This window comes from Calypte anna, chromosome 1, assembly GCF_003957555.1.
Source record: "Calypte anna isolate BGI_N300 chromosome 1, bCalAnn1_v1.p, whole genome shotgun sequence".
In the NCBI taxonomy this organism is placed as follows: domain Eukaryota; kingdom Metazoa; phylum Chordata; class Aves; order Apodiformes; family Trochilidae; genus Calypte; species Calypte anna.
In genome coordinates this window covers 106371271-106385598 of record NC_044244.1, presented here as the reverse complement: position 1 = coordinate 106385598, position 14328 = coordinate 106371271, and positions in this window count along the sequence as shown.

Below are 14328 nucleotides of genomic sequence, written 5' to 3'. Positions count from 1 at the left end.
CCTGCCTGCGCTCCGCCTCCGGGGAGGCAGGGCCTGCCTTCAGGCCGCGGAGCGCCTGGTGGCTCCGTGCCCAGCCGCCCCGGGCGGGCTGTGGGGGCGCCATTTCCTCACGGCTGAGCCCAGTCCGGGGTTCGGGCTGGGAGAGCCTCGGTTCGGTGGCCTCTCCGTACGCAGTGCGGGGAAAGGCCCCGCAGCCACGGCTGCATGCGGTGAGGGGGCAGAGGGCCGCCTGTGCGTTTATGGTTGATGTGAGAAAGTCTCTCCATTCGGTGGTTAAAGTTCCCCACCTTTCTCTGGCTGCATCTCTAGGGTAACACCAACCCGTGGTTAAGCCTAACCACAGACCTTTACCTGGTGCTGTTGGTTACACTGTATTGCAACTTAAAAAGTCGGGCAGTGACACCGGAACTGTCAGCAGATAAGCCGCTAAACATCTCTGGAACTGAAAATTTATTTTAGCAGCTTTAGTGTCTGTGTTTAGTCAGATTTAGGAAGATTATTTTAGTCACCTATGGCTACTGTAAGATAAAACTCCATCTTACTTTATTCCAATATCATGCTCACATTTCTAAGTCAGCAACCATAAACCCCAAATTTTACAGCTGTCTTATCTTGGGATTCTCTGTGCTGCCTGTGTTCAAGACTAGGCACTTTCCAAGGAGTCAATATGACCAAGGTCATACACCTCTCTATCAGTCACACAAACCCGCTCCATTTGGAATCTTTGTAACTATTAAGCATCTTCTTTCAACATCAGTGCATCTTCTGAACAAAGTCCAAATACTCCCTCCTGAACAATTCAGAGAGAAAATACGTTTTTATTACTACAAGACCGAAAAGTCAGCAGAACTATGACCGTAGAACAGAAGACACTATGGAGAGCCAGGGTACTTCAAGCACCTTCAATTAATGATAATAAAAGTTATGTTTGCCTGCCTTAAGGCTCCTTAAGCAAAGTTTACACCACTGTTATCAGATTTCCAACAAAATGAAAGCAGGGAAGTAGAGCAAGAAGTCTTCCATTTAGAGCACTAGGTAAGGGCTGGGCAGCTTTGATTTCCAAGTAAGCTTAAATGAATCACTTGATTTTGTTGTAGACTGGCCCTTCCAAAACCTAATGAGAGATTCCTCCCTTTCTTCTTTGCTCTTATTAACTGCAAGCTTTCAGGGCAAAGATCCTCCTTCTGCAGATAGTTACAGTAATAAAACAGGATAGAATCTCAGTCAAAGCCTCATAGTACTGACAGAAATGGTAACAGCTAGAAGGGAGTGAGTGAAGAAAAGAGGGGAAAAAAATAAGCAAATGCTGAAAAGCCAACTTTTTGGTTAGTTGATTGTGAAAATAAAATGGGCTAGAAGGGGATGGTAGAGATTGAAGTAATTTGGTTACAGCCTGAGCCTGTTGTCATTGCACTTGATCTGTCTGACCTTGTTTTGAACCCTTCTGGTAAGAGTGACTCAACTTTCTCGGTCAAGCAGCAGTGATCTACCCAAAGGCAAAGGCTCCAGTCCACAAGCTTCACCCTGGAATTTCCCCAGTGCCAGGACTCTGCTGAGACACAGGTCCCTTAATAACTATGTCTGAAGCCACTGAAGGAATTTGATTTTGTACTGCGGAGCATTTTTGGCAACTGGTAGCTCAGCAGGTAGCTGGGAAAGTCACCAGCAATTTATAACCAGGAAACTTAAACAGCAAAACAGCATGTCCAAAAAGCATGTTAATTTTGGTGGCACCTCTAATTCGTGCATTAATGAGATTCTGATTCACAGAGGAAAATTAGATAATTAAACAGGAACACAAAACATGAATTCTGAAGCAGGGTTTCCTCTTTACCCTTGCACTTGAAATCCACATATTTGCTATGTCTGAGATATCCCATAACTGATCACATGTTTTCCCTTTGCCAAAGTAAAAAAGGAAACTTTTGCAGGCTTTTGATTTTGGCCCAGTTGATTTCTCTCTTACCTTTAAAGTCCAAGCCCAAGAAAGCACTTTCTTGCAGTCTAGCGGGCTGTCAGGAGGGAAGTAAAAATGATTAATTGTGCCTTCAAGATAAAAAGATAGTGAAATATGTGGGGTTTACCATCACTGGATGAAGGATGACTTCTTAAAACTGGTAGTTTAACAAGAACTGAGGAGAGATAGGAGAGAACTGGGAACAAACAGTGATTTAATTAACACAAAGAGGAGAGAGAACTGGAGTCAATGCAACATCTGGTCCTATCAGCCAGTTCCAAAAGAAAAAAAATAATTAATTAACTCAGGAAATCCGTGGAACCTACAGAAGTTCAAAGGTAATTATAAATATTGCTTTATTTTCTTTGAGCTTAGTGGGTAAAAAGCAAAACTAATGTCAAATCACAAAGTAAGGGATAAATTATTTATTCTTGCTGGTTCCTTTTCCTCACTAAAAAAGAGACGGTCATGGGTAGTAAGGGAAGGTAGAAGGAAATACATGTCAGAGGAGAAATAGATCCATCTATCACTGCAGGTTTCCTAAAATCACTGAGAATTCTTATGTGTTTTAGAAAAGAAAATTCATTATGGGATATAACTGCAACAGTTTGATATAGTAAGTAGTTCTGTGTGCACCAAGATGGAATAATTTCACCAATGCAAACAATTTACTACTCTAAAATCCCAGCCTTGCCAGTTATTATATGTGAATGCTTGAATCCATCCTTGTAAAACTGAAACCAACTCACCATAAGAAGATTGCTAATCAATACCAAGGCAACAATTTTCCCACAGCCAAATTTCTGGTGCAGAATCCTGAAAAAAATTGAATCCACAAAAGATACAGAATTTCTCAAAAAAACACCCAGCACATAAATAGAGGTGAAATGCATCCATTTTAAGACTCAGGGCCACTTCATACATTGGGTAGTGATTGGTTGTTGAACAGTTTTGAGACCACAGTGGTGTAAGAGGGAAATCCACTACCTTCCCTATGTTTCTCCATTACCTGTTTTCTAGGCTTTTCATGTAAAGAGCTGTGGTTAACTCAGTTAAGAAACCCTCAAAAAAGGAAAGAAATTAAAAAAGATGAATCCCCCCTTCACCCCAACTTGTAAATTACAAAAAATTTTAACAAGCACTGGAATTCATTTGTGGCTTTTATTCTGCTAATAAATGTGCAAGAGGCAACACATATGTACTGAGAAAAGGAAACAAAAGTAAACATGCAAAAGAAGGCCCACTGCTATACAAGCTATCTTTCAGCAAGTCTTAAACAAAACAAAGAGCTAGACAAAAGCTAGCTCTTCAGACTCTTAACTCTTCCAGCTCATGGTAATTGCTGTTATTTTTAATCTTCCTGGATGAGAAATGTAATTGAGTTGTTTGACACTGACCTAGCATGAAAAAACAAAACAAAACAAAACAAAACAAAACAAAACAAAACAAAACACCACAAAAAATCCCAACAAGACTCAGAGGAGAACCACATTGATCTGTTCATACATGAAGCCCAACCAAGCCAAAATTTGTTGTGGTAGCTCTATTAACCCGTGTGAGAAAGCTGGAATGATCTGAACCCTCACCTGCAGACTGGGTCTGTTTGAAGGCAGATGGAAGGGTGTTTAGGAATGTGAAGGTACATCTCTAATTCAGCAAGACATCTTAAAAATATCTTAAAAATTCCACTCCCTCCTGGACTTAGAATAACTAAAATGTTCTGGTCCCCAGCACCTGCTAGATTAAGCCTTCTGCAGCTCTCGTCTGTTCACAAGGGATTTGCAATGAGAAACATCATTGCATAGCAAATGGATGAAGACATCATCCTCTTTATCTTTCCATGCTCTTATTCCCAACCTGCAAAGGCAGAGGTGCTAGCATCAAATAGTTCAAAAGTTAGAAACAAACCACACGACTAAAAAAATGTTCCTAATACCTTGGCATTGGAAATGAAGTGTATATTGCATTTTTTCATTCACATCCCATATATACCACTCCCTGTCTTTGAATGTAAGAGAGATGCGATAGGTATTATATCCACTCACAGCTGAATGGAAAGAGGTGATTTGGGGTGGTGCTAAGGAGCTAATAAACATCTATTTATTCTCCTTCTGTCTTGACACAGCCACCTAAGTCCTGGTCCCCCATGTCAGTTGTCCCTTAGCACCCATACCTGTTCTGCTCTCCCATCTGTGTTTATGCTCCTCCAGCTGCTACAGGATCCATTTCTGATGCTTTCTCTTGAAAAAGGTGAGACCAAATGCAAAAAGAATTCAAAACTGGATGAGAGGAGCCAGGAAAGAAAGTGGGACAAAAGGCATGCACAAAGTGCTTTCACAGCCAGCTGGCATCCTGGCACTTGGGCTGCAGTGATGCCTGTGCTCAGAAGGAAGAACAGATTTCACCCTTCAAGGAAACACAAGCACCCACAGCAACCCACAGTGCCAGACTCTGTTCCATCCTCAAGTAGTGCCAGTCCTCAGAGCATGCCTGCAAACTTGGTATTCTGATGACTCTGGCCCAGGGGAAGGTAGGCACATAGGAACAGATTTTCCAGAGCAGCAGCCTGAGGAGTCTGACTTGCTTGCCACCAGCTCTTTCCTGAGTCTGATATTCTTCATCACCTCTCAAAAATCAGCAGCTCTGGCAGTCAGATAGATGTGCACTACTTTGTGAATTCTTTAGTTCAGTGTGACCATGGAGAAAGGCTGCTGACTGAAGGGGATTCTCACAGCATGACACAACCAGAAAATGCCTGATTCATACACAGTGAGTTTTAAAGATCATGCCTTTCCTCAGGGGAAAAAACATTTTTTCTCTGAGCTGTTCTGAGGCAAGTCCATATGAAGTTATGACACACCAGAAAAGAGATTTGCTTTGTGTTTTAGCATGTTTCTGAGTTTTAACTGTGAAGTTTGTGCTGTCAAGAACACACATTTTGATCTTGTAGCACAGGGAAATGTTGTTTTTAATTACATGATATATCATTTAACAGTTCATATCCAGTCAAAAGTTAGGAAATATTTTACTTTGTTTAGTATTAAATACAGGTATATTACAGTGGAAGCTATAATACACTAAACTCTCTGCAGTCTTCTCACACTCACAGGTGTATCAGCAAGATGTAGTCATATGAGGCTCAGATTATTCTTGTTTTGCCTGTTGAAAGGAGAGAAGACAAAGAGATCAGGGGAAAAGAAAAAAAAGAAATATCTCCCTTCCTTGATTTTGTTTGCATATTCTAAATTAGAGAATTATTTGGGATGTTTCCTGGTGAGTTAGCAACTAGAACAGACTTTCCTATATGCTAATGGATATGAGCTCATGGCAGTAGGTGCATTGCAGCATACTGTTATGCTTGAATTAAAAAAAAAAAAAAAAGCTATGATTCATTTACAGTAAGTGTCTGGTGAAACAAGGTCTCCTAGAAACAGAGAGGAACTATAATCTGTCATGGCATGCCTACTTAGAGCAGTTTACATAAGCAGCAGAAACAGAGGTATCTATGTGGTTAGTGGGTAGTTAAGCACCCTGTATCTGCTGTAGATAAACTTTTCTTCCAGATCATTATTTTTAAGATAAGGCATTGTCTTGATGTTTGAATTTAATCCTTAATTCAGGTTGCATGGGCATGTTGTTGACAGTAAGTATTTATGTTAACAAAAAGATAACAGTGGCAGAAAAAAGCCAAGTTCCTCAAATATTGACATTTACATGCAGAATTGCTTGGATGATACAGTTTTTGGTGTGGAAATTTTCAAGGGGCAGGTTAAGAGGTTAAAATAGATGAATACTGTAAGATCTTTGAACAGAAAGATATTAACAGCTCAAATATTATTTCTAGTAATGGAGGGCTTGCAGCTCTGGGAGATGACTTTAAAAAGCAACTCTGGAAAATAAACCAGTTGCATGTAAATAACTCATCTTTTGAGTTCTCACCTAATATATGCATTTATATTGTGTGCAAATGCAGGCGGTGACCACATTACAATACTTGGCAGAGAGTTCCTGGCTTCATACCTCAATAAAAGCCAGGCTGCCTGTGGAGTCAATTTCACTGTAAAGAGGAGGCTGCATGTCCTCTCTGGACATGACACCATTTTTGGTGTCATTACACCATTTTTGACACAAGTGTTCTCTGTGTTAGTTGAACCAATGCATCCTGGGACCACTTGATCCTCTACAGAGAAGGATCTCAAGGAGAAGTATGAAGAGAAAATGGAGGATGAAGGAAAAGTGATCATACTAGACAAGTGAATAAGCTTTTAGGAGTTCAACAAGAGAGTTACAAATAACAAAGATGGTCTGCTAGGAAGGCATGAAAACGAATTTTCTGTGACTCTGTCTAGAAATTCAGAAGAAATGAAAGAAGGGTTATAAACATAAACATATAGGGTGTGCATGGACAGGAATGACTGATGCAGCCAGGGTTGAGAATACTGTAGTCAGAACAGCACATCCGTATAGGTTGCTGAGTGTGACTGCAAATCTAGGTGCATATTTGAAGGAGAATTTAGCTTGTATTCCATTTATACACTTACAACCTCGATGCTAGCACAAGTTAAAAAGAAAAGAAGAAGCCGAGACCCAGATCTGCAGACTCAGCTGGTGTCAAGACCCATAGATATTTTCTGGGACTTCATTTGCAGGAGTAGGGCCTGTAAACTCAGGAGGAAATTAATTCCTAAAAATTTTCAGTGCTAAACATGCTAAAGAGGAAGGCAGATGCACTAGTGTATGTGTACATGTATGTATGCCATGCACATTTATTGAGAAGTGATGGTTTAGGAAGAATCCTTCCAAGCATCTTATGGAAAGCTTTAAAAGTTTTGAAGTATCACCATTCCCACAGGGGAAAGACACAAGACTGTTAACAACTTTTAAGATTTTTCAGCTTTCCAACTATGAACTTTCCTGTGAGTGTTTTACTTCAGCACAAAAAGGGAAGAGACTGTGTGCTCACTGTGACCTTTATCATGTGTGGGATGGAAGAGACATGAAAACTTCCCTTTTTTTTTTCCCTTTCAAAAGAACTCCCAAGCTGTGTAAGAACACGGGGCCAGGAACACACACGTCCGACAGTGGGGATGACTGGAGGGTGGCGCCTTGGATCCCACCAGGGAACAAACAAAAGTAGTTCACCTACCAGGATTTTTTTGGCATATTTATCCACACATTTTATATGCACTGTGAAAGACCCTTTGCATCAGAAGGCTCCAACAGGCACCTTTCTTCAGAGTTCGAGCAGGGTCTTATGGATAGATCTTTTCCAGGAGTGCTTATATGACAACCTCCCCCAAATGTCTAGATGTTTGGGAGCTTAGTATATGTTTGTTTTATACAGTATGAAATGAATAATCTTGTCAGTGTAAGGTTATGTGGAAGAAGAGTGTCTGCTCCTTTTGGGGTGTCTGCCCCAGGAGCAATTCCAGCATGGTTTATCTGAGCAGGGACTCAGTCAGGGAAACTAAGAGAATAGAGGGGAACCAGAAACAAAATGTACAGGGACATAGACCTGACAAGACAAACCTGGCCACTCACACTAACAGAGAGGCTTCCCAGAAACTACAAGCACTACTCCCAGGCCCTGGAAGTCCCAACCTGGAACTGGCAGCTTATTATTAACCAGGGAGATCCCAGATCTAGGAGTTGTTCAGGAATCAGCAGAACTGTTCAAACTCCTGAGAAGACACGTGGGGAGAAGGAAAAATCATGAACAAAGAAAGAAAAGGGTGTAAAAGGGGATGGTTGCTTGTAAACCAGGGCAGTCTTTATGCTTGTTTGGCCCAGCCCTAAACACACAGTCTGTCCTCTCTCTTTGTATCTTAATATTAAATATTTTCTTAACTGTTAATTTCTGTGCAATCTCATTCTCTATCCCATGTGTATGCATACAGCAAGGACTAAGTGCCAGATCCAGGTGAGACCTGTGTGTATGAGTAGGTTTGACTCCAGCTCCAGAAATCAGGCTGGGGGTGTGGTGTCATCTACAGGAGTAGGGGTCTTGAGCCTCCAGCCACTGAGAGGGGGATGATGTGTGTCCTGGAAACTAACTCCTTGGGGAGACTAGCAAAGGTGGGGGGCTCAGCACTGGCACCTGGAGCAGGACTGCAGGTCACAGCCCCTGTGCCTGGTGCTGGTAGGACAGGGGTAAGAAACCATGTGTCTGATCTCCCCTAATCTTGGTGTACATGGGGTGTACATGTGTGTCTGCTAGCAAACCCCAAGCTGGACTAACCAGGGAGCAGGGGACCAAGGAGCAGGTAAGAGGGCCTGGGACAAGGGCAGGGGTGCACCAAGAGGGGCTGTTGTGATAGTTTGGGAGTCAATGAATGTCTTTGTGCTTTCACTAGTGATCTTCTACCTCTAAGAGCAGAAGAAGGGGAAGGGGACTTGGCTGTTCATGTTTTATGCTAGTCCTACGTGTAGGCACACCTTGTCTGTGGCAGTATCTGTAACCAGTCATATCAGTGTCACCTGTGTGTGTGTCCCTGGGACACCCAAGGAAATGACAATGCTGGAACAAAAGGACTGAGAAGTATTTATATGTATGAGCTAGTATAGGTATACAGATATACCAGTCTAACCCAGTTTAAATGTGCAAGACTCAGGGATTCTGTGCTAGGGGGAGTGGATTTTGGATATTTATTTAAAGAAGAGTTAATATTAGAGTACTCAGTGTATATCCTTAAAGAAACAATGCTGGAGGATCCATTAAGGAGTCAAAAGTCTTATGAGTCAGTATACAAACACACACCTAAGCAATCACAACTGGAAAACACCTGTGGCCTTCTCTACTTCAGAACAAAGCATCACCTTTTTGTAGTTGATACTTATAATATTTATGTAATTCTGTAATGCTCACCCTTCATCAACCAAGCTGCTTAATTTGTCAGAGAAGGTGATCAGGTTTGTAAAGCATGATTTTCCTCTGGTGAAGCTGTGTTGGCTTTTCCCAGGCACATGCTTTATCTGACTTGTGACAGTCTCCAGGAGGATTCATTCCATAACTCTCCCACAGACTGAAGTAAAGCTGATGGACCTGTAGTTACCTGGGTTCTCCACTGAATCCTTCTAGTAGATGGGGGTGACCAATCTTCTAGAACTTTCCCCGGTCTCCATGACTTCTCAAAGATAATGGAGAGCAGCCTCACACCACCGTCAGCCAATTCTCTCAAAGCCCTTGGGTGGATGGTGTCCAGGTCCATTGATTTGTACAGGTCATGCTCCTGCAACGTTTGACTCTTCCTTCCTTCAGTGACAGTGAGTCAGTGTTTGCATTAACCTGGATTTGGCCTGCGGCCCAACAGCACTGGTAAAGACAGAGGTGAAGCAAGTGTTGAGAACCTCTGCCTTTTCAGCATTGTTGGTAACTAGTTCACCTCTCCTAATAATGGCCCAATATTCTCCTTCTGTTTCTGCTTGTTGACTTATCTGAAGAACCCTTTCTTGCAGTTTCTGACGCCTCTGACCTATTTCAATTCAAGCTTTTGCTTTTCTAACTGCATCTCTGTATGCCCTGGTAATATTCTTGAAATTCTCAAGGGGTATTATTCCACTTTTCCATGTCTGCTACAATTCCCTTCTAGTTTTGAGCAGACCCCGAAGCTCATTGTTAACCCAAGGAGGTCTCTTGCTCTGCCTAATTCCCTTTCCTTTAAAGGGGATAAACTGGTCAAGTTTCTTAGGAGTGTTCTTGAAAAACTCCCAGCACTCACTACCTTCTTTGACCTCCATGGAAGCTTCCCACAGATTCCTTTCCAGCTGAACCTTTGGCAAGCTGAAGTTTGCTCTTCTGAAATCTAAAACCTTTGTCTTGGTACTAAATTTCAGCATTCTCAGCAGAATTCCAAGGCTGTTACTAACCACAACAGCTTTACATTAGGACACAGTCAGTTAGTTAGAAATACATATATGAATTACGGGCAAGGATCTAAGGATAAATAAGGTCATTGTGTCATTGTGACAGTAAATTACTGGCTAGATAGTTTAGATATTTTTATTTTAAATCAGTCTCCATTTAAGCAATCTGGAAAAAAATTTACTAGGCTCTTTGAATATTGTCCCTGTCCTTATTCCATCACAACTCTTAGATCAGGATTTTTAATTACAAGACCAGCAGAGGAAGCTCAAAACATGAAGTACTAACACTGCCTCTAGAAAGCTCTGCCAAGGAAAAATTGTCACTTTTCATGTGACTGGATAACAGTACCTGGCAGGTTAAGTAAATAAATGACACCCAGTGAAGGAATGTAGTTGCTGGAGGTTATGCAAAGCAGCCACTGGCACCATTTTCTTTGCCTTTTCTGTCTTAAGAAAACGGTATCAGCAAGGCAACAAGATTGGATCTGGTACTAACGGTGAGATTATTTCTGAGAAACCAGTAACTGGAGAAAGAAGAAAACTAGTTAAAATTGTAGGATTTTTCAAGTTTGGAATCTTGATGTTATGGTCAAGCAGAAATTTCTTTGGTTCTATGCCATTGCTTGTAATTAGATCACGTGTTGCTTTTGTGGTGGCAGCTTCCACTGATTGCAATAATTTTGCATCTACTAACGGATGCTTAGAAGGCCATTTTGGCATTATCAGTTAAACATCACTGAATAAATTCCCAGTCTGTACGTAACTATATTAAAAATAGGATTTCCTGGTGTTGTACAAAAGGTTATGAGCTTGCAAGGTGGCTGAGAAAGGCTCTCTAGCTGAGCAACAAGGTTCAGAGTGGATGCCCTTGCTTTCTAAACTCATCAGAGAGAAATCTTGGGGCAGCTGGATCCAGCCCTAGTCCCAGACTTGGTGAATGGCTTACATCTAAGGGATTATGTGTGCACAGCCACCTACTAGAGTCAATGTCTGGAGAGGCACTCCAGTCCCTTCACCACCTTCATGGGCCTTTACTGGACCATGAACACTTTACCAGTGTGTCCACATCTCCCTTTTACTGGGGAGACCAGAATTGGACATAGCACTCCAGGTGTGGCCTCAGTGGGACCAAATAGAAGGGAAGGTAGATCACTAATGACATCCCCTAAAATAGGCATATGTGCCCCAAGACTTAAAATGTACTTCATACTGTACCTATGAATTTAATCTTAAGTGAAAAGCATCACCAAGATGCATTTAAAAATCCCTGTACTGACAGGAAGAACCAAGCATGGCCATGAACTGCAACTCCTCCTCTGCAGATGTCCTCTGCTTCCCCTCACCCAAGGGACAATGAAGCTCCCATTTTTGATTTGAAATAAAGTCTTACTGTCAAACAGGAGTTCATAACACTTACAAATATGCTGAGTACTGCTGTACAAAGCACAGTCAAGTCCTAATGGTGCCATGCAATTATCATTCGGGAAAGCTTCCCTTCAAAAATGAACAAATATCCCATAAAGATTTACTACCAAAGGGCCTCTCTAGCTTGATACATTTTTATCTCTACATTCCTACCCAGATTTCAACATCAAATGAAGCCCAAAAAGGCCAAGCAAAACTGTTTAGAGACAGAGTTTTAAGCCTTTAAACAGCAAAGGTATTTATTTTCGGATCCGGGGAACTCCCAGCTCGCGCTGGACCAAGAGTTCCAAGGGTTAAGGGAAAGGGTTAGGGTATTTATACAGTAAAAGGGGAGGTGACATAAATATTCATAAGTTTGCAACATATAATTATAATATTCATGACAAGTGGAGTCTGGGCAGAGAGATGTCGGGGGGGGGGGGGTGTCTTTGGATGAAGTAAGAAATATTTCTCTCTCCTGTTTTCGGTGACTTCATCCTCTTAATTGGACCCTTGCAATAATTTCTCCCTTATCTGCTGGTTGGGGCTGCCTCATCCTGTCTCCTTGCAGGTGTTTGCACTCCCCCAGTGCCTGGCTGGCACCTAAATGGCCTTGGCAGTGTCTTGCCTTAAGAGCAAGATTTACACTTTTAATTATCTCCGAGACAGAAGTTAATCCCGTTAGGACCTTGTATTGGTTACATTGTTCTAGTGGAAAATGACATGTCTCAGCTGCTTTGTTCACTTCTTTCTCAGTTTAACCCTGAATTTTACTGGTTATGAATACAAATTCATTAACATATATTACAAGTTTTAATTCTACATAAAGTAAATTCACACAAACAGCTTGGCCTGATCTCCTCTCCTTACAGGAGTTCGTTCTGTCAGGATCTCTTTTTCACAAACATAAGATCCTGAAACTACATATAGAATAAACAGTCCCAATAACAAAAGCCATTCCAAAAGCAGAAGTCATGGAGAAGTCACAGCATGTGACTTAATATGCAAAATCATTACCAGATGCTGATTTCATTTAACTGTCCTACGACAGGAAACTTTCACTTCATCACTCCTCTGCACACAGACTCTTAAAGCTTATTATATCCTATGTATTCCACAATAGCAGCATTGACAAAGTGCTTCTAGTTTAAAAGCTCTGGGTTTTGTTAACTTGCTTGTGATATTAACCATCAATACTGACAAATCCAATTTTACATTGTCCATCTGAAAGTATTCAGTTACTAATAGGGCTGGATATAATCCCACTGAGATTATTCAGTGGGATAATAGTTCCTCCTCAGACTTTTTCCACATAAAATAATAAAGATTACTGTCAAGTTTTAAGGCTGGTTTGGCATAAAGAAATGACAGATGCTCTCTATTAACCCCTCTCCCTTCCCAGAAAGGGAAAGAAAACAAGGGAGAGAGAAATATGGGTTGGAAACTAAACTATACAGCTTTAATTAAACAAAAACAATGAAAGAGAAAAGAATGAGAGGAAGATATATAAAACTGCTAACATGCTCCCCAAAGCAACAGTAATGTCACCACTGAGGCCACAAGGCAGTCCCTGGCAAAGTCCCAGACTGCACTCCTGGAGTTGGCAGCAGATGGAAGCTGCATTCAGGAACACACAAATTGGGATCAAGAGCAGAAGACGAGAGTCCTTGCAGGATGTGGGCTCCTGGACAAGCCATTGACAAAGAGAGCTTAACCCTCATGATCCCTCAGATTTATACCAAGTATGCCATGTATGAGCTGGAATACTTCATTTGGTCAATTTTGGTCACTTGTCCTGTCTGCTCCCCACCACAGGAGTGTCACAGGTGTGACCCCTTTTGCTCCCTTTCATTTCCAGAGCACAAGTATTTCAGCAGAACCTAGCAGTGGCCTTGGCTCTGCATATCCTTCTCTACCAGTAACTATGGAATGGTAAGGGGTTGGAAGGGACCTCTGAAAGGATCACCTAGTCCAATCCCCCTGCTAGAGCAGGATCCCTTAGAGCTGGTTTGGGAAGAATACATCCAGGCAGGTCTTGAGTGGAGACTTCACAAGCTCCCTGGGCAATCTATTCCAGTGCTGTGGAATAGATTCTCAGCATGAAGAAGTATTTTGTCATATTTGATTTAAATCTCTTGTGTGCCAGTTCATGTCCATTACCTTTTGTTCCATCACTGGATCAAGGATTATCCATCCTATCCATCTATAGACTGAAAAACAAGATGTTAATTTCAGAAAGTGCAGGTACTTAGAAAAGGCTCAATTGAAAACTAGAACAACCAAAAAGAAAATTGATTCTGTCCTGGCTCAAACCAGGACAATTAACTTCCTATTTTTAGTAATATGTTGAACAAAGAAAAACACTTCAAGCATATTATTCTTTAAAAATACTTTAGAAACTGAAGAGACATTTAAACAAAGTTCCTTTATACACTGTAATAAGGTGCTCTTAGAAAGTGAACTGTAAAGTTGTGTGAAATTATTTTTCTAGTATTTCTGGATACATCTGAAATATATTAGAATGAGACTGCCTCCTGTCTTAGGGAAGTTAATTTTCCAGTTTAACTATTAGATATTGTATAAATAGAGTAAGTATTTCCATATTGCAGCTTGCGTTTTGCATCCTCTGGGAACACTGAAAAGAACTGATAGAAGATTTTCTGTAACCTATCTTTATCACCAAACTTCAAGCACACATATACACTTATACACACACATATATACTTATTACTGCTCATCGAGCTCTACGCTCTGAAGAAAAATGTGATTGCCTGCAAATTATGAATTCTGACTATTTTAGAAACAATGTATACTGCTTTGCTGTGATTTGAAACCCAACAGTAAAATCCTGCACATTAAGTAGCTTTCTTCCAATGTGCTGAAACGTCAGGAGCCAAATAAAATCTTGTCACAGAAAACAATTATCCAAATCACAGCCCAAAGTTAGCTGCTAAAATATCAGACAAAACATTTTCCCTGGATGAGTAAGGGAGAAAAACCCAAACAAAACACAACCAAAAATGAAAAAAAACCAAACAACAACAAAACAAAACCCACCATTCCTTACTTCAGTAAATGTGTTTAGAATAGCTTCACTTTTGGAA